The sequence below is a fragment of the Nyctereutes procyonoides genome, unplaced genomic scaffold, assembly GCF_905146905.1.
Source record: "Nyctereutes procyonoides isolate TBG_1078 unplaced genomic scaffold, NYPRO_anot_genome, whole genome shotgun sequence".
Classification (NCBI taxonomy): Eukaryota; Metazoa; Chordata; class Mammalia; order Carnivora; family Canidae; genus Nyctereutes; species Nyctereutes procyonoides.
The window spans coordinates 29788043-29815994 of NW_026575051.1; positions in this window are offsets into that span (position 1 = coordinate 29788043).

Below are 27952 nucleotides of genomic sequence, written 5' to 3' on the forward strand. Positions count from 1 at the left end.
GGAGAATATCAACAAACTGGTTGGAAAATATTCCCTTTGAAGGATTCCACTTAAAATAAGACTAGTATAAACTAAGCATCACAGAATATATGAATACTTGATTTCTTCTGCAGCAAATATAGTTTGAGGGCTAACTGTGCATCAGGCCCCATACTAAATGGCATAGATATGAAAATAAAGTACAAGGGCAGCCCAGGTGGCTCAGCGGTTTAGTGCTGCCTTCAGCCCAGGGCCTGATCCTGGAGACCAGGGATCCAGTCCCAGGTCGGGGTCCCTGCAAGGAGCCTGCTTCTCCCTCTGCCTGTGTCTCTGCCTCTCTCTCTCTCTCTCTCTCTCTCTCTTCTCTGTGTATTCTCATAAGTAAATAAAATCTTTAAAAAAAAAAAAAGAAAGAAAATAAAGTACAAAGCATAATCCATATTTTCAGTGCAAGCATGCTTCGGGGGTGTGAGTGAGAAATAGGCCCATAAAATAGATCATTACTATTCAGCATGCTAGGTGGTACAGTCATCCTGAACAACATGCAAGGAAAACTACAGCCAGAGACTGAATATCCATGAGGAAGGTGAGAAAGGAGCTCCAGAGGGAAGTAATGTTAGAAATGAGCTGTGAAAGATAAGTAAGTTTCTCAAAGAAAGAAAGAGTACTGGGGGGAAAACAGTAGTTCCAACAAGAGAGAATAGACTGTTCCTCCCCCTTTCTCCCACTCTCTTTCTGTCTCTCACAGACACACACACACAGTATAGAAATATGAATTGATTTTACTTAAGTTTTATTCATTTAAGTAATCTCTACACCCAATGTGGGGCTCAAGGTCATAAACCGGAGATCAGGAGTTGTATGCTCTTCCCATTGAGCCAACCAGGTACCCCTGAACTGTTTTTTTGTTGTTGTTGTTGTTTGTTTTGTTTTGTTTTGTTTTAAGTAGTCTTAGGAGTACTGAACCTGTAGGCTTCTTTGAGGGTTCAGATCTTAATTTCTAGATTTCCAAATGTGCAAAGAATTTGAACCAGACTATTCATGACGACAGCCTCAAAGATGGATCTTTTTAAGGAACAAGAATTTTGGTGAATTAAATTTTGTATTACTATACATTTTCTCATATCCACAAAGATCTCATCTACCTAAGTACAGTGTTCTAGGGACACTTGTTTTATTTATCCATTGCTTATCGAGAGACTGGCCATTGCTTAAGGAGAAATGGCAATATGCCCTTTTATTTGTTTTTCGTTTTGAGTCAGAGATTCAGTATAGGTAAGATTATACTGAAGAATTTAAAAATACAAATTTAAAAAGAAATAGATAATGGAACTTTTAATGTTTTTAAGTCTATTAAAATCAGTAAACATCTTCAGTTCTCAAGCATATCTAAGTACTAAAGAAGACCATGGATCTGATATTGAAAGTAAGTTTTGAACCACATTGTATTATGATTGAATGAAAGAGATGTGACATTATAACTAAATTATGTAAGTTGTTTCTCTCAGATATTTTGTGGCTTCGAAGAAACGTAGTTATAAAAACATTCTTGTTTCTGATAAAGAAAATGTGCCTGCTTCACTAAAAAGAGATCTAAAAGAACCTAGATTATCTTTTGACTTTTGGACATACACTTAGAAACCTAATATGCATGACATCTGTCACCCTCCACTAAAGGACATAGGTGTGAATGGCTATAGCAGCAAGCATTTGGTGTACAATTTGAAAAAGGCAATTATTAAAATACCAATATTTTAGGAAAAATTTGCATTAAAATTACAGTTGCCATCAGGTTACAGTTGCCATCAGGTTAAAAAAAGGAGGAACACAAGTAAATAATTGATGATGCATTCTATCAACATATTAAAATATACTCCTTTCTTCTTTATAGACAATTTCAAATATAGGCTTAAAAATATTGACATTTTGGGGGCACCTGGGTAGCTCCATGGTTAAGCATCTGTCTTTGGCTCAGGTCATGATCCCAGGGTCCTGTGATAGAGTCCCACATTAGGCTCCCTGCAGGGGGTCTGCTTCTCCTTCTGCCTGTCTCTCTCAATTTGTGAGTCTCTCATGAATGAATGAATGAATAATTGACATTTTTATAAAAATGGATTTTCAAAATAATCCTTTGTATTGGAAAAACAAAAGTAAAAACTAACTGGTTTTGATCCCTATTCTCCACCACTTACAAACCAAAATTAACAATGTTATTTGACTAAATTCACTTTAAATAAATATGCAGTCAGCATAAGCATAGTATTGTTAGTATGAAAAACTTACACAATTTTCTCTTTTGAAAAATCAATTATTTATATAGTATATATTTACTTAAGCATTACAGTTAATTTATATTAAAGTCTCTGTTTCACTTAGTGACATTGCCTATATTATTTTTTAAAATAAAACATTTACAATAAACATGAAATAAGCAGTGTAGGTGTGGAATAAATTCAACCAAAAATGGAAAATGTAAGATGAGAATGATTGTTTTTAAACTAATCTTTCAAGCTTCAAGTTAATCAAGTACTCTCTTTGACATGAATAGTAATGCTCTCAACTTTTCACTTTATTACAGTTTAACAGTTCAAAGACAAATCTATACATGAAAAAAAATAGCCTGGTAAAAATACTTGAATATATTCTTCCCAAAAACTTACAATTAACATAAGTAAAACTTTCTTTTTCATTTATAACTTCCTAATTTCAAACAAAAGCTGATATCTGGCCAAGAAAACAAAATATCTAAGTTTCATTTTCACTAACATAAACTGTTTATTCAATTCCTTTAAAAAGAGAAAAAACCTGATACCTCTTCACAAACACAATTTTTAAGTCAAAGGTACAAAGTTAAAATTAAGTTCAAATTGAAATGTATATGCTCAATCTTTCCCCAAAGAACATTATTTGAGAAAGATAATAGGATGATTTTTTAAAAGGTATTTTCTTAGATTATCTTATTTAAACCTCCTAAACACTCTCTGGAATACATATTATTAGTCCTTCTGGATTTAAAAATCAGAAACTAAAATTTTTAGAAATTTGATAAAATGTCAAGGACACATAGATTCGTAAATAGTGGAGAATATGGGATCAAAATAGTTAGTTTTCACTTTTATTTTTCTTTCTTTTTTCAAGCACCAACTTGGCATTGAAAAAATCTTGCCCTAGGGAACAATTTTTGGACTAAGTACAAGGCACAATATTAGCATTTTAAAATTTACACATTTTTCTTCAGGATGACTTATATTTTATTGTTTTGTGGAAGATTCCCATAAATCATTAATATTTGAAATGCTGACTTAACATCATAATCACTTTCCTGCCCCCAAGAAACTTCTTCACAACTAAGTTAATTCATCTTTGTTTAGTTATATTTTTATAGGTTAAATGGCTGCTTTTATTTGACAAATTAAGCACTTCAGAATTTATTATTGGGTCTTGGTTTTAATGGTATGATTTCACTGCAGTTCTCTCAGAGCTCATATGAAAAATAAATAGTTCTGAGGTTTGAAATAAGGCTTAAAAGTTAAAAGTGCTGCTCATATAATCAAGTAAGGCATTTAGTAAATAATCAGAATTTTCTACATATCATATAATATTATATTGTCTCTATTTTAACTGCCTTAAAATAATACATTTTAAAAATGATGAAAATAATCTGTGAATAAAATTTGTCAAGAGAGAAATAAATAATGATATCAGTTTTCATATAAATAGACCAAATGACTAAATGCTACTTACAAAGTTAACCTAATGTGGCTTAAATCCATATGATGAATTAAATAGGTAATCTCTAAGGCATTATGAGTTGAAGTCACATTTAATTAAACCTGTTGGAAATATATATATATATATATATATATATATATATATATATATATATACTAGGACTAAGAGGTAAGGAGAGTAACTATGAAGCAGCAGCTTTTGAAATATGAAATGATGGAATGGAAGTCCTTCCATATATTCTATTTCTCCTTCACCAATGCTAAGTAGTCAGAGAAACAGGAAATACTCCAAATGAAAATCCCTTCATGATGATCTTGATACCATAAGCATATTAGTATTCTAAAAATCTTCATAGATTCATTAGTTTTTTTTTTTAATTCTGTTTAACTTTATTCAGATCAAAAGTATTTGACTATGGATTTTTTTTAATAATGTTTATATCTTTATGTCAATATCTTGTGTAAAACACTTTTTGAAATGTTGGTATGGACTATATAGAGATTGTCAATACTAATAAGTCATTTATATAATTAATAAGCTTTTGTTATGTACCACGATGATCTGTTGAATACTTTAAATAGATTCTCTTATACAATGAACACAGCAATCCTAGGAAGGAATTTATTGCTATTTTCATCTTCCAGGGCAAGAAATTACTTATGAAAATTCAGATGATAGGCCCAAAGACACATAATTGTCTGAGAAAGTAAGTAAATATTGTTTCCAAATGCTAAACTTGAAAGAGAAATTTATGGAGATTTTCTTTATAATAGCAAATATTTTATTTGACTAACACTTTACATTGATTAGAAACCATTTGTAGTATGCCAAACCTGACACAGTATTCAAAAACCATCAATGAGGTATTCTAGTTTAGTGCTCCTTCCAAAAACAAGAAAAATGATTCTAAATATTGATTTGGAAGTGTTAATAGTAAATTGTCAGCTAGAACATACAAGATCAGAACTTATTTCAAATAATTTTGGATAATAGACTCTCAAGGGTAGCTCAAATTATTGCAGAAATAAATAGGACAAACATCATTTACTTGTGTTTAATCTGTAAATCACATTGGCAAAAGATTACCAGACATATAACAGTTATTGCTTTAAGTGATTGAGCAAATATGTTGTTGATATGTCCTACATGATGTCTATTTTTTCTATAACTTCCTTCTCACGTTTCTTGCAAGAATTCTAGTTACAATCTGTGTTTTTTTTCTTTTAAGATTTTATTTATTTATATGAGATAAAGTGAGAGAGAGAGAGAGAGAGAGAGAGAGAGAGAGAGAAGGAGAAAGGGGAAGAGGGAGAGGGAGAGGGAGAAGCAGACTTTCCACTGAGCAGGGACCCTGATTCAGGTTTTGTTTCTAGGACCCTGAGATCATGATCTGAGCTGAAGACAGATGCATAACTTGACTAAGACACCCAGGCACCCCACAACCTGTGTTTTAATTGACAATATGTATTCTATCTGCAGTCTTTCTTGTATCCATTTTTCTCCACCTTTCTTGCAGATTAAAGTTTTAAAAAGCATATGTCTTATGCAGGTACCTTCCTTTGTAGCTATGTACAAAATGGTCACATTTAGACTTATGGAACCCTAGGGCTCATTCTAACTGATTCTCTGTGGAAAGGGGTGAATAAGGAAGATGATTTTAACCAGTAGTTTATGACACATGGAAACATGGAGGGGAAATCTGGGTGTCACAGTCGATTAGGTGATGGACTCTTCATTATAGTTCAGATTATTATCTCGGGGTCATGAGACTGAGCCCCATGTGGAGTTCTGGGCTCAGTATGGAGTCTGCTTAAGTTTTTCTCTTCTTTCCCTCTCCCTCTGCCCTTTTCTATTGTTCTCTCTCTAAAATAAACAAACAAGTCTTAAAAAGAGAGAAAAAAAGAAAGAAAAGAAGAAAAGAAAAGAAAGAAAAGAAGAAAAAAAGAAAAGAAAGAAAAGAAAAGAAGAGAAAAGAAAGAAAAAAAGAAAAGAAAAGAAAAGAAAAAAAGAAAGAAAAGAAAAAAGAAAAGAAAAGAAAAAAAAGAAAAGAAAAGAAAGCAATGAGGATCCCAGGACTAGACTCAAGGACATCTCACTCAGCCATGTGATCTTCCTTTTATGTCATATTTATTCCAACTTTAAGATTTATCTATCCTACCTTGTCATCAATTATATTATAATAGTTCTGGAAGAGCTATAAGGAAAATGGCCACAATAAATATATACAATGCATAAAATAAATATAATAAATATACATAAATATTAATATGGATATGTATAAGTAATTAGTGTGAATGAAGAAAAACTATCACATATGAGGGTATGATAATGCTACTTTCACTGGTTACACAGGAGCATACTTAGTGTCTCAAAAGAGCTTTTAAGTAGTCATTTAAAAAACTAGTTTTTACTTCATATGAAGTATGCCCTGCTTTGAAATGACTTCAAAGTAAAAATTGGAATAAATGTAAATAAGAAATAAAACGGTATCTCTAACTTGCCTTTCACTCTCATTGCATTTATAAATAAAACTTTATGTTAATTATACAGATAAGCAAGGTCCTCAAATAATTTTTTTTAAGATTTTATTTATTTATTCATAAGAGACACAGAGAGAGGCAGAGGCATAGGCGGAGGGAAAAGCTAGCTCCCTGTGGGGAGCCCGGTGTGGGACTTGATTCCAGGACCCTGGGCACTCAAACACTGAGCCACCCAGGCATCCCAAAATAAATCTTTTTGATGTGAAATATTTAACATTTCTTTAAATGTGTCTTTGGAGTTATTTCTTCATTATAATAATTTATTTTAATGCATTATATTACATATGTTACAGTGATCAAAATTATTGACAAACATCATTTACTCGTGTTTAATCTGTAAATTATATATCGGATTATATCATGTTTTGAAAATTCTTTTGCATACTGAAATTTATTCTTAAAGAGTATTTGAAGAATTAACTTTAAAGTAGAGAGATTTGGGGATCCCTGGGTGGCGCGGTGGTTTGGCGCCTGCCTTTGGCCCAGGGCGCGATCCTGGAGACCCGGGATCAAGTCCCACGTCGGGCTCCCGGTGCATGGAGCCTGCTTCTCCCTCTGCCTGTGTCTCTGCCTCTCTCTCTCTCTGTGTGTGTGACTATCATAAATAAATTAAAAAAAAAAATTAAAGTAGAGAGATTTCTAAGCATCCATGCAGAAAAATGGTAACTAAAGATGATCTGGTCATCTCAATATAAAAGGAACAAGAAGAGGTTTCCTTACACCTCCATGGAAGTATTCTGTGACTTGTACCAATAATTCCATAAATGCAATTCTAAATTATTAATATGTTGGTATATTAACATCATGTATATTCAAGTGACATCTCAATGGAAATTAAAACTATAATTTAGAGTGTGATATTTATTTCAATCATCATCCAACAAATAAATATGTACATATTGGGATAATAAGAAATGCTTGTTATTAATTAACATAATTGTACCCAGGTATGGATGAGACACAATTAAAACACAACCTTCCTGCTTTTGGAAATGTGATCACTAAGCATAATGGAGATCCTTTCTTTCACCTGTAAGCCTCAGTTAAATTACAAAAAGCGAACAAACAAAAGCAAACCACCACCACTACCACAACAACAGAAAACAAACTTAAAGCAAGGCATGAATCTACAAGGACAACAGGAAAGAAAAAAGAGACAAGCACGAAGAAAGAACAACATAATTTTAAAGATAAAAAAGTGAATTTATTTTCTTATCTCATGGAAAAGGCTGAAATTCATTGCTGCAAGAAGAAAAAAAAAGCCATTTACCTATGAAACTCTGGAAGGTTGACAAAATTAGCACAATCGGGAACATTAAAAATTGGAATGGAATGGTGAAGATTGAAATTATAATTATTTGTTGAAAGTCCTCTGTGGTAGCATTTAGAAACCCAGATTTTTTTCCCTTCAAACACACATTGTTATTAGAATACTTGTCTCCCATAAGAGGAGAATAGCAATTTATTTTTGGAAGTTGTTGCAGTAAGAGGGACTCTGCCTTTGGAGACATGAAGCACATAGGGAACTCAGAATGCTTTCCTGAAACCAATAAATGAAAGAAGCTTTATTATAATAAACTGTATGATTTCCACATGCTATCCTATTCTTAGTTTTCAGAACACAAGGTTAATGCTTAGCCCAACTTCTATTTACAACATAGGCTTGTGCCTTATGGAGTTTACAGTGTGGTTGTAAGCCAAGCTAGAATTAGCAAGAATTGGCAAGGATATGGAATAAAAATGAGTCTCATACATTAATGATGGAATCTAAATTGTTGCAACTACTTTGAATAACTGGCAGTATGTAATCATATGACCCAGAAAAACTACTCCTAGTATACCAATAAAAACATGTGCATCTGTGCACAAAAAAGGCATTAACAAGAAATTTATTTATTTATTTATTTTTTAACAAGAATATTTAGATAACAACATTATTTGTATTAGTCCCTAAATGGAATCTACCTATATTCCAGTCATCAACTAAACAGATAAAATAATGGTAGTATATTTACATATTACTATAGCAAGGAAAATAAACATACTAGAATTATATGCATGGGTTTGGATGGAACTAATAAATAGTGTTCAACAAAAGAAGCCAGACACAGAAAAGGTACATACTGTATGATTCTATTTATATAAAGGTGCAGAGGGTTTCAAAGATGCTGGTAAAGTTCTCTTTCTCAATCTGAGTACTGGCTAAATTAAATTTTCTCTGTGAAAATATTGTGAACTGTACCACTTGATTAGCATATTTGCCTATTTTTTGTTATTCTTCAATAAATATTTGCTATCTACTTAATATGCACACATATGTACACATATATATTTATACATTTAATATATATGTATGTATATAAGAATATATAGATTGCAAGATATTTGAAGGTAGATTCTTAAATTAAATGGAAGGAGAAAAGAATAAAAACCAAGAATGAGGGACTCCTGGGTGGCTCAGTGGTTGAGTGCCTGCCTTCGGCTCAGGTCATGTTCCAGGGGTTCCTGGGGATCGAGTCCCACATCAGGCTCACTGTGGAAAGCCTGCTTCTCCCTTTGCCTATCTCTCTGCCTCTCTCTCTCTGTGTCTCTCATGAATAAATAAATAAAATCTTTAAAATAAATCTAAGAATGAAAGAAAACACAGAGGAAAAAGAACTAATACAAGAGTAGAAGAATTTTCTTTGTCTGGAAATATAATTAATATCCTGTGACAGATAAAATAAGGTAAGCTGAAACAAAATCAATATAAGCAGTGGAAGATAAAGGTGAGGAAATTCCCCAGAGAACAAAATAAAATATCAAAAGATAAAGAGATGGAACATAGTAAAGAAATGTGTGTGTATTCATGTCCATTTTAGTAAGTGATTAGACTAAGAAGCTCAACATTCAAATAATACAAGTTCCAAACAAACAGACAGTAAACACTGAGAGAAAAGAAATGATGAAAGTAATAACATTACAAATTTCCCAGAACTGAATGACAAAACATATGTCATTAAATACCTGGTATAAAAAACAGGAGTAAGTCTTATGCACTGGTTAACAGACCTAAAAGCTTCCAAAGAATAACAAACAAATGAATATTAACATATGAGCAAAATACAATTGAAAGGTAGAATAAAGTCCTTTTCAGATATGCAAGTTCTTTAGTAGCTGGAGATTTATGTGCTCCACAAAGATGGCAAGTATGTGATAAAAGAGGAACAACAGAGATTGGGATCCAACCTTAAAATAAGGGGGGGGGGAGGTAATTCAGAAGATAATGACAAAGGAAAAGATTAGGAAAATAGCAGGAAGATGGCTTAAAGGGTATACTCCAGACTGAATGAGGCAGACTTGGATTCTAATCCTACCACTGCAAGGCAATGAATTCTGCAGGCAGCCTTGGGGATCTAAGAAGCAGACCCTTCCCTGGCCAAGCTTCAGCTGAGAACCCAGAGCTGGTCAACACCTTCACTGGGGCCATGTGATACTCTGATGAGAGAACCCAGCTGGGCCATATCCACATTCCTCCTAATAGACCCTGTGAGATAATAAATGCATTTGATTTTAATCTGCCAAGTCTGTGGTAATTTGTTATGCAATGTGGAAAATTAGTACAATAAATATTTCACAGTATTTACTCCCAGGTAGAAAGTTGTTGGCCTGTTTCAGTCTGTTTTTTATTTCTTCTCACAGTGTAATTCTCCTTCATGTGCTAGATTTTATCATGTACTTCCAAGTCCTCCCCAAGCTCAATTCACATGCAGTGTTTTCATACTCTGCCCCAATGTGGGAGAAAGGACCACCAGTACTATTCAGTAGGCTTTCTTAAAGTAGTAGGCTTAATCTTATAAAAATTGAACATTTTTTGTTTTTTTGTTTTTTTACTTCAGGACATTTTAAAGCCTATGATACACTAATAGGTGTAGGGGTGTAGGGTTCTCCAAAAGGGAGATATATAATATTCAGTATTCAGTGAAATTGAAAAACACCAAAAAATAAATAAACAATAAAAAAGTAAGTACTTTAAAGCCCCTATGACTAGCTCTTGAGAAATTGTGCTACTTAGAATAGTTTAGGGAATATGGGCCCAGGCTTTATGTTGGTCATTATATTAAAGCAAGTGATGAATGATGTGAAATATGAAATATTTATTCTTCTCCCACAAAGCAATTGTAAGTCACCCATAAATGAGGCAAATCAGACTTTTATTGAAATTTTGCTATGAACCAGGCACTGTGCTAGGCTAATGCACTCACTCATTAGATCATTTCTTTTCATCGGTACAATATTATAAAGAGATATTATTCATACTTTACCAGTTTTAGATACTGAAGATCAATGGGAATGAGAAGTTTGCACAAGGTCTGCATCTACCAAGTTCAAGGTTTGGATTCCAACCAAACTGTTCCTGGGTCTAAGTTTATAATCTCCTAACCATGTAAGTTCATTTCTAAGGACACATACAAGTGCATGTCATTTTGTTTGTAAGGCTGACCTATTAATCAAGAAATTATATAAATATTGAGTGTTTAGTCCCATTGGGCAAATGAATATTGTTTCATTTATATAATTAAATGATAGTTAGAAATTTACTAAAATCCATAACATACTTCCAGTATGTTACTGTTAACATATCAGTATTCCTTTGATGCCTTCTGAGAAATAAGGCATCCCTTGGGATGCCTGAGTGGCTCAGCAGTTTAATGCCCGCCTTCCACCCAGGGTGTGATCCTGGAATCCGGGAGAGAGTCTCACATTGGGCTCCCTGAATGGAGCCTTCTTTTCTGCCTCTCATTCTCTCTCTCTCTCTCTCTGTCTCTCAGGAATAAATAAATAAATTTTTTTTTAAAAAAGACATCCCTTATTGATAATCAATTATAATTTTTGCCTTTCACATTACTTACATTACTTAACCAGGTGTTTCAATGCCTATATATTAAAGTGTAGTTCTATATTTAAAAACTGACAAGTAAATATTAGGAGAACATTTTTAAATTCCAATCTGTCTCACACAAAACAGATAGATAGAACAGACCAATGTAGCACGTATTTGCTCAAATGCTTGCTGGGTAATATCCCTATTAGCAGAGAAACCTCGCCTTTTCCCTAGGGTAAATTTAGGAACTTGGCCTAAAGATACCCATCCCAAACTCAAAGGTTTGGCAAAATCTGGGGTACAAACTTTAAACTTCACATGAATTTTGAATCTTTATCCATGGTAGTTTCAATGCAAAATTTAAAAACCATTTCAAAACCAAAATTCTGTTGCAATTAGTCTATTTATCTTGAAAATTAAGATGAATTGAACAGAGCTGAAACACATATCAATATATACATCCCCTTAATTTCTTTTCTCTGTCTTCAGATTATAGTGTGTGAGACAGATTCTCACAAATATATGGAAACAAAGAGCTAATATTTCCTCCCACTGCTCTATGAGATTATGTCAAGATACAGCTGTTTCAATCTTACTATTAATAAAAATTTCAGGATACTATTAGTAAAATGTTTGAAAAACAAATGCATTGTTTTTTGGAAAAGATAGCTAACTAATTTCCTACCATGGACTAAAAGAGCCTCTGATTGATTAGTCTATTTTCTTATCTGAGAAGAAAATGAGTCCAAGGACTTTTTTTTTTTTTCATTGAGTGTGGATGAGTAATGAACTTTATTTTAACACTAGTTTTCATTCCATGGAAACGAACTGAGAACTTCCAATGACTCATAGATCTCATGATAAGCCTTTAACCAACTATCAAATCTAATTTCCATTGCAAAGATCTATTAATGACAATTCCTTTTATTCAAAGCTGTCTTACATTTGATGATTTGTGTTGCACTTTGAAGAAATATCTCCTAAAGAAGTTGAATTTGCAATTTACTCTTAAAAAATAAAAAATAATTTATGTAACTCACCTGAATTTTAAGCACTATGTTTTAAAATATTTTACTGTCTTTCTAAAGAAAAATTAAGTACTTTTGGTCAAGACAGTGTAGTATATTCATCCATGAATCTCTTTCAAATCTATATGAAAACTTAAAAAAGTATGAAGAAGATAAAATAAGAAAAAACTTATCTGGGTTCAAAAATAAAATAAAACATCCTTAGATCTTGCTCAAAGTAAAAATTGCAATGGATAGAGTAAAATAAGCATTAGAAACTATTTAAGGCAACAGGAAAAAGAAATCAGAATGTAGTTAGACCTCAAGTCTAATAAAAACAAAGGCCTGAAGAGTTTCTAAAAGCTGACTGGGTTGGGGGTGTGTGTATTTGCTAATTGGCCTGACACAAAGGAAAGTAAAATTCTTGTATCTCAAGGACAAGAGGTAGTTCTACAATTCAGAGCTAGGAGTTCATTGATGTAAACTCCTACTCTCCCAACAGAGACTGGGAGATAGGGAGCACTATCTTCCTCGAAGATTACATTTTAAAGGGCTGGCTCTGCATTCCTTGAGAAAGAAAGGCTGGGTGGTAAAACTGGCAAAAGGCTTTTAAAAATATTTACATTTCAAAGGGGCTAATAAAAAATTTCCAATGATGAGATTTCTAAAGTAAATGCTATAAGAAAAAGGAGCGAGGGGCCTCTATAGTTATGCCATCTGGATTCTTCTATAAGGCCCAGAATAAGAGGGAATTCAGGGACCTAGAGGCAGGAAGAAACCTGTCTTAAGTTTACTCTGAGAAAATCATCAAGACACACTACTTGGTTAGTCTAAAAAGGGAAAAGTGATTGCTTTTAAATCCAAGGGCCAAATAGGTCTAGAGTCTATTAACAATCATAAATTTGGTTTCTGAAGGGAAATGGGGCTACAAGAGATCTATGTATGATATGAATCTGAGCCACTACTTTGTACTAGGGCTGTATGTAGTTTTAGTTCCCCTTCATGTGATCTGAAAAAAAAAAAAATGTAGTCAATTGTTGGCTATCAGTATTATGGGTCTAGAAAGGACTGAAGACAAAAGGGATTAGAATTAAAACCAGGAAGTGTAAAGAGCCATCTGCAGTTCTCCAACTAGAACTGCAATCTTTCCAAGAGCACCTTAGGGTAAGAATCTTGGTTGACCATTATAAAAACATAATCTGAATAGCAGATAGGGAGGCTAGTAAGATATAGTAGCAACAAACCAAAAAGCAATCGAGCAAACAAAAAGTCCCCTGGACATTAGGGGAAAATCACAAGAAAAAAGAAACCCAATTCATAGTGTGTTAGACAATATAATAAGAGTAAAAAAGGCCAATGAAATTAAATAGAGCTCCCCAAAACAGACCTGAGAATAAACCAGGGAATTGGGTTTGAATTTTTTTTCTTTTTTTGATTTTTTATTTATTTATGATAGAGAGAGAGAGAGAGGCAGAGACACAGGCAGAGGGAGAAGCAGGCTCTATGCACTGGGAGCCTGATGTGGGATTCGATCCCCGGTCTCCAGGACCGCTCCCTGGGCCAAAGGCAGGCGCCAAACCGCTGTGCCACCCAGGGATACCTGAATTTTTTTTCTAATGGAGGGGTGCATGATTGGCTCAATTGCTTGAGCATTTTTTTTTCTTTATTGGAGTTCAATTTGCCAACATATAGCATAACACCCAGTGCTTATCCCATCAAGTGCCCTCCTCAGTGCCCATAACCCAGTCACCCACACCCCCAATTGGTTGAACATTGACTCTGGTTTCAGCTAAGGTCATGATCTCATGGGTCTTGGGATCAAGCTCTGTTCCATGCTGAATGCTCAGTGGGGAGTCAGCTTGGGGATCCTCTCCCTCTGGCCCTCTGCCTACTCACATTCCTGTGTGCATGCTTTCTCTCTCTTTCTCTCTCTCTCAAATAAATAAATCTTTTAAAAAAATTCTAAAAAGTTGCTTTAGAGGAAGCTCAGTTTAGAAATTTAAATAGGATAGTTGAGGAACCTCAAGGAGAATGTAACATTTGAGCAAGGATATGAAGGTTGAGAAGCCAGTCTTACAGATATCTGGGAATGGGGTGGGGAGAAGCAAGAGGCCCAAGAAATAATGAGTATAAGGATTGAACAGCAAGAAGACCATTGTGGAGATTGGAAGATGATGAGATCAGGGAAGTAATAAGAGACTAGTTTGTAAAGGGCTTGTGAGGATTTTGATTTATGGAAAGTTTTGAGCAGAGGAGTTTTATGATCTGGCTTACATTTTAGAAGGGTCATTCTATCTGCTATGTTTAGACTACATGGAAGAAAAGCAAGTACAGGATGGGATGGGGGATGATTCATTAATTCAGGTGCACAGTCATGGTGACTTGAACCAGAGTGTTGCTTGTAATATGTGACCGTGTTTTCATATAATATAAAGGAATGAATAACCATAATATTTCATTAATTGATATATATTTTCAAATTCTGCTATATGAACCAAACTGAATCAGCATCCCCTATATTTTCTATAATGAAGATAAGTAAATCTCTTGGAAATATAAGTATTTTCTTATTAAAGTGACCAATAATTCTTTTCATTGAATAAATTTTCTTCTTCATATATAAAAAGATTTTTTAAAGATGAAATGGTGACTTACAGAAAGATAAAATGAACATGCTTTAAAAGATATTAAATCTTTATTAATGAGGAAACAAGATGTTTCAACAAGTTCAAAGGAGAAGTCAAAGAAACAAAGATTAGTATATAGCAAAGACATGCTGAAATAATTCATTTTCCCCCTTTCTAAAGTTTTTATTTAAATTCTACTTAATGGGGGCCCCTGGGTGTCTCAGTCAGTTAAGTGTCTGCCTTTGGCTCAGGTCATGATCCTAGCATCCTGGGTTCAAGTCCCATATCAAGCTTCCTGCTCAGTAGGGAGTCTGCTTCTCCCTCTCCTCTTGCCCAGCAACCCCCCCCTACCAAATTTGTGCTCTCTTGCTCTCATGCTTTCTCTCACAGACTCTCTCTAATAAAATCTTAAATATGAATAAATAAATAAATAAATAATAAATAAATAAATTCAGTTAACATATAATGTAATATTCTAAATATAGAATTTAGTGATTCATCACTTACATATAATACCTAGTGCCCATCACAAGTGCCGTCCCTACCCCATTTTTCCATAGAAGACATACAGATCGTTAATAGACACATAAGAAGGTGCTCAACATCATTCATCATCAGGCAAATATAAATGGAATAACTTATAAAATGAATACCAAACTGACTTCTTTTTAGAGGGGCTGTAGTCAATCTAAATTTCACCAAATCAGTTTTATTTGCACTTCTATAAAAAATTCTTATGCATTACATTATTTACAGTTTAGAGAATTAAAAATTAGCCTAAAGGCAATGAAAAGCAAGGATCAGATAACCTGAAATGGTATGCTCTAAAAAATGCATATATAGTTTTTCATTGAAGATATCTAGTAATTTTTTTAAATTTTTTTAAATTCGATTTGCCAACATATAACACCAGTGCTCATCTCATCATGTGCCCTCCATAATGTGTTCGTCACCCAGTTACCCTATCCCCCCATCAACCTCCTCTTCTGCAGTTCTTTGTTTCTCAGTTAGGAGTCTCTCATGGTTTGTCTTCCTCTCCAATTTTTCCTCACTCATTTCCCCTCTTCCCTATGGTCTCTTTCACTATTTCTTATATTCACATATGGGTAAAACCATATGATTTTTTTTTTTTTAATTCTAAGTCTCATTATGCCTGTGTGTTCAGTCAGTTAAACTTTCGGCTCAGGTCATGATCCCAGGGTCCCATGTCAGGCTCTCTGCTCCTTACAGAGCCTGCTTCTGCCTCTCCTGCCTGCCACTTCCCCTGCTTATGCTCTCTCTCTCTGATAAATAAATAAATAAATAAATAAATAAATAAATAAATAATCTTTATAAAGGATTTTACAATTCTAGAGAGTGATATATTTAAAAAGCAGTAAACAAAATGATGATTAGAGATAGTAATTCATAGAATCAGGTTCAAGATAAAACATAATACCCAAACAATCAAGTACTAGATCAATAATAAAAGGACACATAACTACAAACCATACCTTTCCCAACTATGCTAATCCTCTGTTCATTCCCTGTAAACAATCAGAATTATTATGGAAATTTATAGATGTGGTCAAAATGAGTCAACTTTGACTTCTGATTACAATTTTTTCCTTATTGGTTCAAACAATTATCCTTGACTTTCTTTGTCAAATATGTATTCAATATGGCAATAAAAGAGATTTTTCAGAATGAACTCACCAACTGGAAGTCAAGGTATTCTTTTCATCTCTGCATCCACAGTTAAAGTCTTACACTGTGGTTTTCTGCTATCTGAATTATTTTTTAATTATATCTTCAATGGTTTTTGCTTTTCTGGTTTCCTGCCAGATCAAAGTAAAACTTATTCTCAATTAGGGGGCTCTTTCTTATGAAATCCTAGATTATCTGCTCTCATTTCCTACTTCCTTACTCACTTCTATATCACCCAATTATCTTCTCTCCTTATGTTTCTTCCCAAACTATGGCACTTTTATGTGATATACAGTTCTTATGACTTACCAAAAAATATTAGCTTGAATGGCTTCTGAAAAAAATTTTCCTTTGGAGATTGTGTCAACTTTTTTTTTTTTCTATTCTGAATTTTCTTTTGAAGGTTAAGTCTTTATCTTTCTCAAAATAGTGGTAAACGATATTCAGGCATTGGATAAGGGTTTCAATAGAAGTTATGAAATAGAACTGAGAGGTTTACTACAGTCACTGACATTATGTGATTCCTGAATTGGGGTCATGGTGGAAAATATAGCAACAAAATAAGGCTTGGATTTATTGAATCACAAAGCAATGTGAGTTCGGACTACTTACCAGACAAGTGATCTCTCTGTGTGGATTTAGAATTAACATTTATAAAATGAAATAACATACCAACTGGACATTGTGTGAATAGTAAAGAGATGCAGTTGATTCACACTTTTTGGATTATTCTGGTCAAGAGACTTTTGCTGCCAACAAAATATCCTGGACCATTATTGTTTAGTTTTAGATGTTTTGCTTTCTTTATAGAGTTAAGGATTATTTGCTTATGACTTCTACTCATTGGATGATATTTCTGTGGAATCATACAAAATGAGTCTCTTAGAATGATGAAATGAATCATTTTAAGGAGAAATAAACTAAGATCCAGAGAAATTAGTAACAGCTCTAAAAGCATAGAATGGATGGTGATGATATGGAATAAAATATATAATAAATGTATGCTGCCGCATATACGTATCTGAATAAGCTCTACGTTACAAATATGTATGTATGTGTATATGTACAGATGTATTACATAGGTGATGTTAAATGTCAAATTCCCTATAATGCATGTAATAAACCTGAAGTTACCTATAAGTAATAAAAAACCTACTAGCTGAATAATCCAAATAGTTATTTCAGTTTTCCTTTCAATTCTGTTTGATTATAAAATCACATTTTTCATAAGCTTCTGATCTAAAACTAAATTCCTCAAATCTGTTTATTTTTTACAAACAGGCTTAATATCTTAGTGGAAATAAAAATAGTTCACTAGAAAAAATCAAATATATCTTGTGCCTTGTACATTTGTAATTTAAATATGAAAATTCCCTTGCTTTCTATGATTTGAAATATTTCACAGTGATGTGAATAGCAACTGTCTGGCAAAAAAAAAAACCAACAAAAACATCCTACTCACATTCATATATTTGGGAAAATTTCAACTAAAGTAATAAGATTTTGTGGTCCAAATAATGATGGATATTAAAATGAATGTTAAGGAAATTTATGGTTTTATATGAGGAAATAAACTCAGAACTTTGGTGTCTTGAGGAAAAAATGAGAAGAAAATCACATATTAATCACAGTGGGAGGCACCTGAAAAATGCTTCCTCTTTCCTGAGACATGTGCCAATGCAATATTCAAAAATGAGGCTCTCAAACCCAATGGCTCTGTTCACTGCTGTGTGCTAGGCAGCATGCACATGGCTATGTTAGCACCTGGGAACTGAACGGACCATGAAGAAGGATAAGGAGATCATCCAGTGGTGGAATACGAACAGTTCATATGCTGGAAACAAAAATAACATTATAAGCTGATGAAAGGAAATAAAGTAATTCACTTTTGAAATCCTCATTACATTTGTATATTTCTCAAATTCTTTGACTTTGTTAAACAGGTGTATAAAATGTGGATTTTAAAGCAGGAGAAAACAAAGATTTCACATTCAAAGCTCTTTCATAAACAGAAATGAATAAAGTGATGTGTGTGCATTTCAGTATTTAATATGACCCCCAGAAGAATTCAAACTGCCCTACACATTCATACTAAACACATATTGGAGGGAACAAGATGCTTCCTTTCAATTGTTTTGAGAGCAATAAGGATTCTAATCTTTACCATCCTGTATACACATTTGTACATTTTAAAATGCTAAGACTTTTTAATTTTCTTTTTTTAATTGAGAGAGAGTGAGCATGAGTGGGAGGAGAGACAGAAAGAGAGGGAGAAGCACACTCCCTGCTGAGCAGAAAGTCTGATGTGGAGCTTCATCCCAAAACCCTGAGGTCATGACTTGAGCTGAAGGCAAACCCTTAACCAGCTGAGCCATCCAGGTGCCCTAAAATGCTAAGAATTTCTAAGAGTAGCTTTTCTAAGTAAAAATTAAAGCAGGAGGTAGTAACCAAATAAATGCTCAATCTACCTGGCTATTACACATTTTAATTGCACAAGATTTGGATAAAAGAACAGAATAGCAATAGTTGGAGGCTGTTTTGTGTCTCCACTTAGTTCCAAGTTTTATGTAAATATGCTTTTAGAAGTATTTCGCAAGTAACCCCATCCCCCTCAATGCACATATACAAAAACAGTGCCATATTTCAGCTAGAGTATGGTATTCTATATTCTAAGTAGTACGTATGAAATGATTTGTAGAGGGAGGATAGCTCTAGGTTTCTACTTGTTGTGGCTGTTACATTATTTTTGTCATTATGCTCTCCTCCCCAAAATTCTTCTTAATAATAACAAGTTCATGTATTTAGGGGGAGAGAGAACTACCTCCTAATTATATTACTCACTCATCATTCATTTTTTACCTAGCATTATCCTGTGAAGAAGATTGTTCTTTCGAGAATTGAGACAAACTAGAATTCATCCTTTTAAAAAAGTGTGAATGTTAAATTCCTTCCTTTTGCTTATCCTTTTTATAAGGTTAAAAGGTTGGCATAGCAATCAATGCTAGTAGTGGCAGACAAGCTTGAGGTTTTTTTTCTTCCCCCTTCCCTCTCTCCTTTCCTTTTTCCTTTTTTCTCTTTCCCTTTCTTCTTTCTTTCATATATTCTTCCCTTCTCACTTTCTATTTATGTATTATTGATGTACGAACAAGTTAGGGGCAGATCCGGCTAGGCAGGAAAGATAAGGGAAAGGCCCTGAGTCAGCCTCTGACCCATCTCAAGAAAAGAGCTAAGGCAGTAAAAACATAAAATAAAATAAATAAAATAAAATAAATAAAATAAATAAAATAAACCTGGCTCTCTAGCTCCAAAATATTAGAGAACTTCCCCTTTCATGGCTACTAAGTAATCACAGAAATCCCAGATGTAGAGAAATGTTATGTAGGAGATCTTAACCAAAGAGAAGGGAACAGCTTGTTTGAGCTCATGATATTTACAAAAACATTTTGTTCATTATTATGATAGTTACAAGTCCACCTTGTTTATTCCAAATATCCACCCTGATATTGATAAGAAATTTACCAAGTTCCCTGGTCAGTTTCTTATAAAAGACAGACTCTAAAGCCCTTAGTGGCGACCCTGTCTGGACCCCTCCCACTTTTGAAAGCTCTCTCTGTTGCTCTGCTTAATAAACTTCTATCACTTTGCTCACTTTCTGTTGTTTGCAAGATTCATTCTTGGATTCTGTGAGACAAGAACCAAGTTGTCCTGTATCATTGTTAATGCATTCATGGATTTTTAAAATTGATTCTATTTTTGTTGTTGAGTTTTAAAAGCTCTTTATGACAATATGAATAACAAAAAGAAAAATGGCTGTCATTTTTTTATTTTTTTGTGAAGATTTTGTTTATTTATTCATGAGAGACACATAGAGAGAGAGGCACAGACACAGGCAGAGGGAGAAGAAGGCTCCATGCAGGGAGACTGATGTGGGACTCGATCCTTGGTCTCTAGGATTACACCCTGGGCTGAAGGTGACGCTAAACGGCTGAGCTATCCGGGCTTCCCAATAAAAATTATTTTTATTAAAATAAGTGTTTATAAAAAAATGGAGAAATCTAAACCTGTATATGTTGCTTGTGAGAAAGTAAAATGGTTCAAATGTGGAAAATAGTTTGGCAGTTCCTCAGAAAGTTAAATATGGATTTATATAACCTTGCCATCACCCTCCTGGCTATATACCCAAAAGAACTGAAGACAGATATGAAAACAAGTACATGTACTTTCATATTCATAGCAGACTATTCACAGGAACCAATAAGTGAAAAAAATCCAAATGTACATCATCAGATAAATGAATAAACACATTTTGGATATACTTGGGAAAAATTCCACAGGCAATGTAATATTATTAAACCAAAAAGGGACGGAGTACTGACACATACTATAACATGGATGGATCTCCAAACATGCTGAATGAAAGAAGCCAGCCCGTATTTTTCCCTTCAGTTCTGTCAGTTTTTGCTGCATTTACTTGGAAACTTTACTAGTACGGACCATATCCATTTAAGACTGTGAGGCCTTCTAGATGAAGTGATTATTTTGTCAATACGTAATATCTGTTTTTATATCTCACAATTTTCTTTGCTCCTGCATCTACTTTGTCTGATTTAACACCACTGCAGCTTTCTTTGATTAATACTGGAATGGGATTTTTTTTTCCATTTTTTTCCATTGAACCTACTTATATAATTCCATTTGAAGTGAATTGCTAGGAGACAATATTATAAGGCAATGTTTTGTTTTTGTTTTGCTTGTGACAATCCTTGTCTTTTGATTAATGTGTTTACGCCTATACATATATTTATTGGCATGTTTCGATTTAGAACCACTATTTCATTATTGTCTTTTATTTTTTTTCCCTCTTCTTCATTTTTCCCATATTTACTCTTTCCTGCTTCTTTTTGGGCTATTGGCCATATTTTAGTGTTCCATTTTAATTTTTCCATTTTATATTACATCTTTTTATGTAAGTTTTATTCACTTAAAGTGAAATTTAGAAAACTTACTACTATATAGATCCATTTAAATCGCTCTTTTTTTATATTATAATTGCCTTATACACTATAGCTACCTACATTAAAAACCACATTAGTTATAAAATTTGATTGGAAACAACAAATCTAATTTTAAGAAGTCTAGAATAGAATAGTCTCTCACATATACCCATCCAGATAGTTCCCATTTCTGTTGATCCTCCTTCAGTCTGATGTTTCATGATGCTACCTTCTGGTATCATTTAACTACTTTCTGAACAACATCCTATAGCAATACTTATAGAGGTACAATTTTTTTAGTTTACTTTTATCTGAGAATGTCTTTATTTCATCATCTTTTCCAAAGTTTGTTTCCACTGGATATATAATTCTGCATAAGTGATTTTTTCTGTACATTAATTTTCTACCTCCTCATGGCCTGAATGAATTCTGTTGAAATATCTAGTCATTTCAATCACTATTCTCCTATAAATATTGCTTTGATTTCCTCTTTTTTTTCTTTAAGATTTTATTTAGTTTTTTGAGAGAGAGAGAGTCCACATGTGTGAGAGTGCTGGAGAAAGGGAAGGAGCCAAGGAGGAGGAGCAAAGGGAGAGGAAGAAGCAAACTCTGCTCAGCAGGAAGCCAGAGGCAGGGCTCCATCCCAGGACGCTGGGATCATGACCTGAAACAAAGGCAGTGGCTTAACCAACTGAGCCACCCAGGAACCCCTCCCTCTGGTTGTTTTCAAGATTTTTCTTCTATTCAAATAGTTTGGTTGTGATATGACTGGGCATTTTTTGTTTGGTTATCGTTACAATTTTTTTTGTGTGTTCTTTGAATCTGTTGTATATTTTCCCAAAACTTAGGAAATTTTCAGACATTATTTCTTTAAATATTATTAAAGCCTTTCTTCTCTTCTTCGAGTATAGTGACATGTATATCAATCCTCTTGCTGTATTTCTGGAGATCCCTGAATCTCTATATTTTCCTAATCTCTTAAAATATTCCTTTTGCCCAGATTAGATAATTTCTATTGTTCTATCTTCATATTCTTTTCTTTGTCATCTCCGGAGGACTACTGAACCCATCCTGTGTAATATTTTGTTGTTGTAGTTGTTACTGTATTTCTTTATTTCTTATATATTCTATTTCCTGGCTAAGTCTTTATTTTAAATTTGTTTCAAGAGGGTTCATAATGGCTTATTGAAACATTTCTATAAGAGCAGCTTTAAAACCTCCAGTAATTCCAAGTTTTTTATTTTGGCACTTTTCTCTCTTGATGTCTTGCTCCATGCCAGTTGAGAGTTTCCTGGTTCTTTACGTGCTAAATAATTTTAGATAGTATACTGTACACTTTGGGTATTGTGCTATGAAATCTCTGATCCTTTTTAAATCATATGGAAAATGACAATTTTTTTCTTTAATCATACAATTGACCTGATTAGCTTTAGGCTGCAAATTTCAACCCAACTTCTACAGACTGCAGGTCCGACGTTAGTTCAGTTTAAAGACTTTGAAGTGCCATTTGGATCTGTCCCTGCTGTGTAGGGCCCAATTACTCTGGGATCTGAGTGGTAGTCTCTTTTAGCTTATTTTTAAAAACATTTTATTTATTTAAAAGAGAGAGAGCAGGAGCCAGAGGAGGGCAGAGGGAGAGAGAGAAGCAGACTCCCTGCTAAGCAGGAAGCCTGATATAGAGCTGGATATCTGCACCTAGAGATCATGACCGAGCCAAAGGCAGATGCTTAACCCACTGAGCCACCCAGGCGCCCCCATAGTCCCTTAGTTTAGTTCTCAAAATCCTTGGCTTGCTAGTTAGTGTCATATTTGTGCATACATATCTCTCCTTTATTTCTCCAGAAAGCCAGAAAGCTGAAGTTTTAATAATCCCACTCTGTTGCACACTTCTACAGCATCCCCTGCATTGAAGATGAAGCAGCAGGGGGCACCTGAGTGGCTTAGTGGTTGAGCATCTGCCTTTGGCTCAGGTTGTAATTCTGGGGTCCTAGAATTGAGTCCCTGCATCAGGCTTACCACAGGGAGTCTGCTTCTCCCTCTGCCTATGTCTCTGCCTCTCTCATGAATAAACAAATAAAATCTTAAAAAAGTAAAAGATGAAGCAGCGGGATACATAGAGAAAAAAACAAAAATCAAGAGATTTGCCCCATAGTTCTGGAATCAGAGCATCATTTATCAGAGTTTTCTTTCCCTCTGCATTTTGGCTCCTATAGATTACTACATTGACATTTCTGGTAATATTGCCAAGAGATTGGTTGGCTAGAACATGAGAATGAGAAAGAAAGGGGGAAAAAGAGGGTGGAGGTAGTTCTACACTGTCTCTACTACTTAGCCAGAACTGGTAGGGTTGTCCTGGATTATTCTTTATTCACATTCATCACCCCCTTTGGGATTGTTCTTGCATTCTAGGTAGAGATTTTTTTTTTTCCAAGTAGGGGAAAAAAGGTAAAGTTACTGCTGGTTCTGTGGCATTTAGAATTCTAGGGTTTTTTTCTCCAAAATGCCAATTTTTTTTCAAAGTCCTCAAACAGATGATCCATGCATTCTGTCCAGATTTTATAGTTACTTTCAGTAGGAAAGACAGAAGAAAGTGTGCTTATTTTATCTTCCCTTGGCTAAGAGTAAATAATTTAGGTCTTTAGTTTTTTCTACTAATAGTGACTATTCTGTTCTAATTGATACATAATGTGAAAGTTTATGATATATGCATTTTACTGGACATATTACTCATCTAATTAATAACCAGTACACATAAGTATCTTACAGTATTCTTAGACATTCTGTGGCTCTCTGAATAAATTGTTAGATTACTTGTGATGTGTTTTCCTTGTTTTTTGTTTATATAGATGTCCATTTACTTTTTTTTAAGTCACTTAGTGAGTCATAAACTTTGTCATTTTTCTGTTATGTCTATCACTCAGTTTTTGCAAATTTCCTAATTAATAATTGATTAACACAATATCAAGGTAAAGAGTATGTTACTGTATATATATATATATGTATATATGTATATATATATATATTTAGTTCAACTGTTCATGTTTTCTATTCCTTCTCAAAGAAATTTTGGTAATTTCTTTTTTTTTTAAGGAAATTTTCAGTTTCACAAAAGTTTTCAAATTTAATGATATACATTAATATTATTTCATTAGCTTTTAAATCTAGCTTAATTGGAAGAATCACTTACTCTTCCATTGCACAAATGCTGTGTTGATCTCTGTTCTACATATTTCACAAACAATAGCACACTAATTATCATGATTAAAGAGTAGTCAAAATTATTGTGGGTTTTGTAGCAGAAAAAGAGTAATATCCCATAAAATAAATAATACGATTGATATGATTCTCCCAATTTAGAGTGGAAGTAACTGAGGCATGAACCCAAGTCACACAGCTGATAAATAATATAGCCAGGCAGTCTGGATCCCCGGTCTTTGGCCTTAATATCTTTACTCATCACCTTTTTATTACTGGATTATGTGCTTAATTTCTTCAATGTCTCACTTTTCTTTGCCTGAGATGATTATTTTTGTGTGAGTTTTGTTCCTGTAGCTTGCTCATGATTATTATTTGCATCTCTGCTCTGTTTTGTGAAATATTCAACTTGATCTTACTTCTCAACACTAACAACCTATTAAACAGTGTGGATTTATTTATTTATTTTAGTTTAGAAATCAAGTCTTACTTCTAGAAAGTTTATTTATTTCTTTTTTTTTCTTCAGCAACTCTTTGAGGATTGTCATTATTTTAAATAAATGTTCTCATACCTCTATGGTACTCTAGCAATGTTGTTCATTATCATAGTTTTGTTCTTTCACATTAAATTTCTGCAAAACTTTCAGTTTTGAGAAAGTTATAACTTTTTCTTTCTTTATTAGTTAGTTGTCTGTTTATTTTCTATAGTTCCAGATCAGTCTATTTTTTCTAAAGAGTTAATTTATTTGGGAGAGAGAGAGTGACGGAGAGAGAAAGCGAGAGACAGTATGAGCAGGAGGAGGGGCCAAGGGAGAAGCAGACTCTGCTGAGCAGGGAAGCGATTCCAGGACCCTGAGATCATGATCCTGAGCCAAAGGCAGATGTTTAGCTGACTAGCCACCCAGGCACCCTGTATCAGTCTGTTAAATAAGAAAATAGGGGGAGGCATATGTTTAGTGTGTGGACATTAGAAGGGCTAGGAAATGGTCACCTTTGAGCTGAGATGCACAGGGAAAATCCCTTATTGACAGCCCTTTCTAGATGTAAAAGTCTATCTGCTCCTTTTCTTGTAGACCAAATAATTCAGTCCCAGAACCGTACTCACAGTTGGATTGAGGATTGCCTGCATAGATCATTCATGTGGATAGTACAGAAGGATCTCCTTAATTTGTCATGAAATATACAGATTTCTATGATTTAGAAGAGAGGTAAGCTTTTTGTTTGGTGGCTCTCCAGTTCTCTTACTGTATAGTTGAGAGTGAAGGCCATCCCCTGGAACTTACCTGAGGCATGTTACATAACATAGCATGCTTATGTTTTGCTGTGCTATTTCGAAGGATGTGACTCTATGACAAGGAATTGAGAATGTGTATTCAAGTTGCACCTTCCCAGAATCCACTTTCTTCACATTGCTTCTGGAAAGGTACCTTTCTGACTCCTTTACTGCATACTTAATATGATAAAACTTTAGAAGTGGGGCACCTAGGTGGCTCAGTTGGTTCAGTACCTGACTTGGTTTCAGTTGAGGTCATGATCTCTGGGTCATGAGATTGATCCTGGTGTCAGGCTCCATGCCCAGCATGGAGTCTGCTTAAGGGATTCTCTCTCTCTCTCTCTCTCTCTTTCTCTTTCTCTCTTTCACTCACTTGGACTCTCTCCCTGCTTATGCTTTCTTGTGCTCCCTCTCTCTTTCTTAAATAAATAAATAAATAAATAAATAATAAATAAATAATAAAATCATAAGAGGTTAAAAGTAATATCTTAGGCTTTCCATTACACATTTTACATTTTGGAATGCAAAGTCCATTGCATTTTATTTTAAGAAATGTTTATACTGTGAGGAATCCATCCACTGACTAATGAAATATTTGTTACTTTGCTCTTCAGCATAAGGTGTAAAGCTAAGTAAAACATTTTAAAGGAAAATTATGTTTCTAAACATTATGGGGCAAATTTAAATGTTCTGAATAATTGAGAACAACAGCAATTAATTTTCAAGATAATGAATCTGTCATGCAGAATTCAATCATAAAAGAATAGAGCCACTAGAAATGATAAAGAGTATGGAATTCATGCAAAAGATTTATATTTAAACAATTGTAGGTCCTGGTTACAGTTTATGTACACTTTTTGCTTTGCTTTTGGTGCTGGTCCTGAAGAGCAGGGCAGTCTGTCAGAAAGGAAAAATAGATGTGAAAGGAAGGAGAGTGAGGGCACACTGGAGCCCATGAAGGCCAGCCAGAATTTGCACTGGTGTCTCACAATCTCCAGTTTTGATGATGAAGGTGACATGCAGAAGAAACAAGTGCCCAGGAGTTGGAGAAAATGAGGAAGATCTGGTGGGAACAGAAGAAGCCATGGGCCTGGCTACTGCCCCAGGCCAATGAAATGAGCCAGCAAATCTGTTACAATATGTGTGCACTACCACAGCGCCTAGCTCTGCACTACCCTTCTGAGCCTAAAAAGAACTTGGCTGCTGGTTTACTTTAATCTTCCAAATCCAACACAAAATGTCTCTCATGGCCCATGATGATCTAGAAATACAGAATTGGAAACTAGTACCAGCAAAGTTCAGTTGACCCAGTACAAATCTGTAACAATGAGTAAGAGTATATATGTTGGCCTGTGGAATTTTTAAAAAGTTATTGTAACAACTTCTATTTGCTCAGAAAAGAACAATGAAACATACTATCCTGAGGAATAACTATATTTTGAACTAACTTGAGGAATTATATTTTAAAAAGATGTTACTATATCAATAAATTATATTTCAGGAAATAAAAACATGCTGATGGATGGATTTCTGAATACTGTGAGGATTTGAGAATTCTGTGTCCACTTAGATTTTTTTAATGTCTGGGTTTTTTGTGTTTTGGGCTTTTTTCTCCCTCATAATTTCTTCATGTTCATATATGGCAATTTCAGGACAGTTGCATATAAACCATAATATTGTTCAAGTATTGTTAGTAGAACTATTCATGAACAGTATGGAGGGGCCAAAAAATAAATATTTGTCCAAAGAAAAGTGACCATTTTGTAACAGACTACAATGATTCCAAGTTTAAGAAAAATGACATACCTAATGTGGTGTGAAAATATTTTGTGAAACCCAAATGTAAGAAACAGAATCCAAAGCTTATCTTTTTCACACCAATTTAGTGTTCATAAAGGATTATGAAAGATAAAGTTAAATTGATTCAGCACTAAAATTCTATGATGCTTTTCAAACTAATGTAATGATAATGTATTATTCAGATTTTGGGTGTCATTAACACTGAAACAAAATGAGTGGAAGTTATATATTTTCTTCTTTGAAATATTAAAGTGC